General features: G+C 36.2%; 1 pseudogene; it reads left to right on the plus strand.

The window, feature by feature from the left end:
- Nucleotides 1-125: 125 nt before the first annotated feature.
- LOC138148405 (small ribosomal subunit protein eS24 pseudogene) lies at nucleotides 126-3312 on the plus strand (annotated as a pseudogene).
- The last annotated feature ends 2681 nt before the right edge of the window (nucleotides 3313-5993 follow it).

A 5993-nucleotide genomic window follows, 5' to 3' on the forward strand; every position in this document is an offset into this window, starting at 1 on the left:
TTAAAATAAGCCCTCCCCTGAAAATAAGCCCTCTGGTGTTTTTCTGTAAAAAAAAAAAAATAATGACAGTGTCTTATTATCGGGGAAACACGGTAAGTGTCTGAGGTCAGATTTGAACTCAGGTCCTCTTGACTCCAGGGCTGTTGCTTTATTCACTTTGCCACTTAGCTGCCCCTAATTTATCTCTTATTCAGAAGATATTGTATAATGTTTTTGCTTTAAATATGAAAAGCTTGGGAACTCATGTTGAATTCTCAAAACATGTCAATTATTAACAGTGTAGGAGAGGTAGCATGGTAGAATGGAAAGCTTATCATTATTGGATTTGTAGAGTTCATGAGTTTGAATTTGGGCTCTGTTACTTAGGCCCTGTGTGACATGGATTAAGTCACTTAACTGCCATTTCTGAAAAGATGAGCCTACATTTGATAATCTCCAAGGTCCATTCCACTTGTAAAGCCTATGATCCTATTTTTAAAAAATGTTCATTAGGATGTAGATATATGACATTAGTTCAAAGTCCTTTTAGGATAAGTTTTAGATAAAGCACATGCAAACTTATTCTTTGTCTTCTGTTAATTTATTTATTCTCTCCTCTTTGTGTATTGCACACACATTTGAGAAGAAAAGAAAACAATACAAAGTTTAATTTTCCCAAATAATTTTCTGCTCTCTTAGGCCTCTTCTATTTGTATATGACATTTTTTTTCTCTTACTAGGCAAAATAAGGTGCATACCTATTCTTAATAAAATGAAAGTGAGAATTGCGAAGAAAAATTAATGAAGGATGATTTCTACAACTTTTGTTATCTATAGAAAACCTTTTGAAGACCTGAAATAATGTAATGTGTGAGAGGAAAGACATGTTACAACAGATAAAGAAATACTACCTTAGGTTGGGGGTGGAAGAAGTGAATGTCTAAGCAACTTTTTTCCTCTCTCAAAAATTGCAAGCAGAGATGCTGTTTTTGAAACATTAAATATTTGGTTTAACATCTTTCAAATCTTAGAAATGAAATCCATCCCCCCCCCCATGAAACTTGCACACCTCTTTTCAGATGTTATATATTGTCCTTACAAATAGTTCAATAGACATTTATTTAGTCTATCCATAACCATATGTTACACTAGGTATTTGGGTGTAAATATGTAGTCTAGATAAGATATAGTCTTTTTCTTCTTGTAGCTAACAATCTACTGAAGGGATTTGCCCCACATAAATAACTATAATGTAAAACAATGCATCATAAATTAATAAAAGTGCAGAAAAAGTAATATGTGAGGTCTGAGGTGGGGGAGAAGTGATTCCCAACTGGTAGTAGATGGCTACAGTGAATGGGATAGCAGGGAAATGCAATCATGAATTGCTAAATGTTGGAGATGGCATATGAGTTGAACTTTTAAGAAAGATAGGCAAGGTTTTTTATTCATTCCAGGCACAAGGAGTAACATGAGCAAAGTCACAGTTAGAAACTATATGGTGATGAATGAATAGTTCAGTTTGGCTGGAATATAGATTTAGACACAAGAGAGTAATATGAGCGGTGACTAGGACACAGACACATTCTGGTGGCACCAGATTGTGAAATGCTTTGGGTGTCAGACTATGGATTTTGTACTTTATTCAGTAGTTAGTTGAAAACTGTGGAAGCATTTTGGACAAAATTTTAAGACCAGCTCTGTGCATAAAAGGAAGATTAGTCTACAAATGTATGAAGCATAGGTTTGGAAAGGTGAAGGAATTAAAGGTCAGAGGACTTCTCAGGAGGTTATTGAAAGACTCTAGGTAGGTGTAATGAGGGCTCTATACTTGGGAAAGGTTAATTAGAATAGAGAGAATGGGCCAGATATGAGATATATTGTGGAGGCAGAATGAATTCAACTTGCTAATAGATTACAGAGAGACACTTGGATAGACAGAAAATGAGAAGTCAGAGAGAAAAATAATAGTTTGGGAGAAGAGAAAAAAGAATGATGATTAAACCTTATAGAATAAGATGAGAATTTAGAGAAAGGGCAGGTAGAAGATAAGGTTGTAATACCTCAGAAGTCAAAGGAAGAGTGATTATCCAGAAAAAGGAGCTAGGTATTTAGCTGTCATAAGATAAGAAAAGAGCAAGCGGAATGAAAATTGGAGAGGCTGTTAGCTTTGGCATTGGGCTCCAGTGATTTTTAAGAGTGATCTTAGCATAATGGTGGCAGTAGAAGCCAGATTACAGAGTGTTGTGGGGAGAATGGGTGGGAAAGAAGTGTAGACTTTGGAGATATTTCACTTTTTAAAAATATTTGGCAGTGAATGGGAGGAATCAGATGACTTGATAGCTAGAAAAGTTGGAAAAACGAATGAAGTTTATTTAGTATTGGAACAAAGTAAGCATAATTATAGTTATGTAAAGAGAGGATTGTGAAGAAAGTATTTAAGATACCTGAGTGCAAAAGGATCACTGCTAGAGCAAGGTCTTAGAAGGAAAGGAGATAAGGATTAAATAGAGGAATTAGTCTTTTTTTTTTTTTAAGCAATTGGGGTTAAGTAATTTGCTCAAGGTTACACAGCCAGTTATTTCTGGGTGTGGTGCTAAGTATCTGGGCCTGAATTTGATCCCAGGTCATCCCCACTCTGGGGCCGGTGCTCTTACTCACTGTGCCACCTGGCCGCCCCAAGGAATTAGTCTTAATAAAGATTTATGGAGCCTTTCCCTCTCCTGCTGCTCAAGGAGCTGGCCGCCACCATGAATGACACTGTAACCATCAGAACTGGGAAGTTCATGACAAACAGACTTCTTCAGTGCAAACAGATGGTTATAGATGGCCTTCATCCTTCAAAGGCCACAGTGCCTAAGACTCAAATTCGAGAAAAACTAGCCAAGATGTACAAGACGACTCCAGACATCATTTTTGGTTTTGGATTCAGAACCCATTTTGGTGGTGGCAAAATAACAGGCTTTGGCATGATTTATGATTCACTTGACTATGCAAAGAAAAATGAACCAAAGCACAGACTGCAAGGCATGGCTTATATGAGAAGAAAAAGACATCAAGAAAGCAGCAAAAGGAACACAAGAACAGAATGAAGAAAGTCAGGGGTACTGCAAAGGCAAATGTCAGTGCTGGCAAAAAGAAGGAATAAAAGGCACTATGGATTATGTTTATCTGTGAAGATAATTTTTCACCTGACCATGAATAAACTATGTAAAACTTAAAAAAAATTTTATGGATACTTCAAGTAAAAAAGAGAGAGGCATACATTCAGCATTAACCTGTTACCAAGTCATCCATCCATCAATTAGTTAACAAGCATTTATTTTTTTTAATGCAATCGGGGTTAAGTAACTTGCTCAAGGTTACACAGCCAGTTATTTCTGGGTGTGGTGCTGAGTATCTGAGCCCGGATTTGATCCAGGTCATCCCGACACTGGAGCCAGTGCTCTTACTCACTGAGCCACCTGGCCACCCCTAACAAGCATTTATTAAGGGCCTTCTATACGCCTGGGCCTGTGCTAGGTGTTTAGAATACAAATGTTAAGATCCCTTCCCTCAGGTGTCTTACATTGTACTCAGTTGTGTGGGGTTGGCATTGGGGTACTAGAGTTTTGTAGGTAGGGAAAAGAACAGTTAGGGAGTGAACATAGTCTTAGGATACATGGAAAGGCACACCATGTCCTAATTCGGGGTACCATATTTTAAGGAAAACATTGGTATGTGTTGGATTTTGTCAATTCTAATTATCTGAAAAGAGTAGGTAGCTGAAATATCAGAGAGATTGTGCCATTGACAAACATAACTAGAGAGTTGGAGGGGTGAGGCATTTGGGGGTTCAGGTTGGGATTGTCTGTTAAATGCTGATAAGGAAGCTTGCTTTTGTAAGTAATGAAAGTAGCTCAGTATCATTAGCTACTAAGTGTGGGAAAGCAGTTGTCAATTAGAAGAGCCCAGTTTTCACATGGTACTCACTGCACCATTCCCAACAGTGCCTTCATAGATTTGTCACAGAATCATCATTTACTAGGGCTCAGTCTTTGGGTGGTTTATTTATCCCAGAGAAACAAGAATAAATATACTTGCAACCAAGACATTAATTCAATCACTACATTTGGTGTTTACCTTTTGAACTTTTTTTTCCATCTTAAGTCAGCCTATCAGAATGTTTTGAAGAGGTTACCTCCTGTAGTCTGGAAAACCCCAGTAAATATTTGTTGAAGTTGCTTGATTCAGTTTTCAATTAATTTGCCTTTTGGGAGAAGAACGTCATGCATATATGAATAAAGTGTGTCTGGGTTTTTTTCTCATGAAATAGACTAAAACAAAAATAATATATGAAGTTTCAAGATATATGGGATCTTAAACTCAGAGGGATGGTAAAAGGATTTTAAGTATTTTATGTCAGTCACTGGTGACTGAACATCATTGCAGCTGTTCAGTGGTCTCTGAAATTTTATAGTCTATCTCCTCTTAATGAATATGTCTCCATTACCAAATAGACTATTATTGCTCTTGGATTTTCAATTATAGAAGGAAGGGTCAGGAATAAAATGACCCTTTGGTTTCAGCTATCTTTAAGAGTCTCTCTGCTGGTTATACCCAGAAACTTTGTTGGTATAATGTTGAAAATATTCACATTATTTGAATTTGTGCTTTTTCTAATCAGGATGATTTTTTTAAAAGGTCAGAAAGTTCAGTTATGTCATATGTTTATTGTATTTTATGTTAAGTTATTGAAGAGCAAAGTTCATAATACCAAGGACAGTAAATTAAATGTGTTGTTTAATGCCATTATTTTTATAGCATGTCTTTACAGTCAAACTATTTAGAACTAGGAAGACCCTTATAGATCATATGATCTAGCCAATTCTTTTGTATAAAATAACAAGTAGATTTGAACCCAGGTCCTTGCATTCCAAATCTGCTACTACTATCACTGCACTACATTGTTTTTATGTAATTGACATTAATTTAGCCCTTCTGAATCATCTGTAAAGTGTTTTGGATTTTTTATTTACATGTGTTAAATATTTGTAATATTGAAATTAAGACATTCTGATTAAGAAATTATATTATGAAAACTGTTGTCAGATATTTAATTCATTGTAGCAATTATTTATTTAATCACTTGCCATGAGAAAGTCACCATGACAGAAGTTGTGGATATAGAGGAAAAATTATCTCAGAATCTCTTAAGATCAAAGAATTTGTTATCTAATAGAGGATTACAATGTAAGTAGGATAGAAAGTAGATAGATAGAATTAATGTGATCTATGAAAATATAAGATAGACAGTAAATCACTACAGGAGATCAGGAAACATGAACCTAATATGACTGCAGATATCTTACAACAAATGTATTTTGATGCAAAGCTACAAAATATTTTACCCTGTTTGCTGGAAATTGTTTTCTTGTTACAGTCACAAAATGCTTCTTCATAATAACTTTAAAATGTTTTTCAGAAGGCCTAATACTTTGTACATAGTTTTTTGAATGTTATCTCTTTATACCAGATTGGTGTAAGGTCCTTGAGAGCAGGGACTGTTTTTGCCTTAATTTATATCACCATCATTTATAACAGTGCCTGGAATATAGTAGGTATTTAATAAATGCTTGTTTACTTGGTGCTCCTATCATTGTCTTTGTGTTTAAAGGTAACAGTTCTTATCCTAGCACTTAGGGTTAGGAAGTTCTCTGGTTTATAATGGAGAGAGCCCTAGGGAATTTTGGAGCTTCCAAGGTGTGATTTGGCAACTGGAGACAGTCCTCAGATATTTCTGCCTGGGCGTTGGGTTGTTTGACAAACTCTTGGCAGTTGTAACTAGGGGATCTCTAAGAGGGTTAACATCCTAGGGTTCTTTCTAGCAGATCCTAGGTCAGAATTGTGGGAGGGAAGAGCCTCAAGCATTGCTCAACGAGTCTTAAAATGAATTGGTAACTAGGAGGGCCCTTGGGTCAAAGTCCCCAATCTTGTGACCATTGTCCCTAGGGGAGCCTTGGTGTCCAAGATCC

This window comes from Petaurus breviceps, unplaced genomic scaffold (assembly GCF_028583685.1).
Source record: "Petaurus breviceps papuanus isolate PSGF00001 unplaced genomic scaffold, PetGlider_PUasm1.0 90823, whole genome shotgun sequence".
Classification (NCBI taxonomy): Eukaryota; Metazoa; Chordata; class Mammalia; order Diprotodontia; family Petauridae; genus Petaurus; species Petaurus breviceps.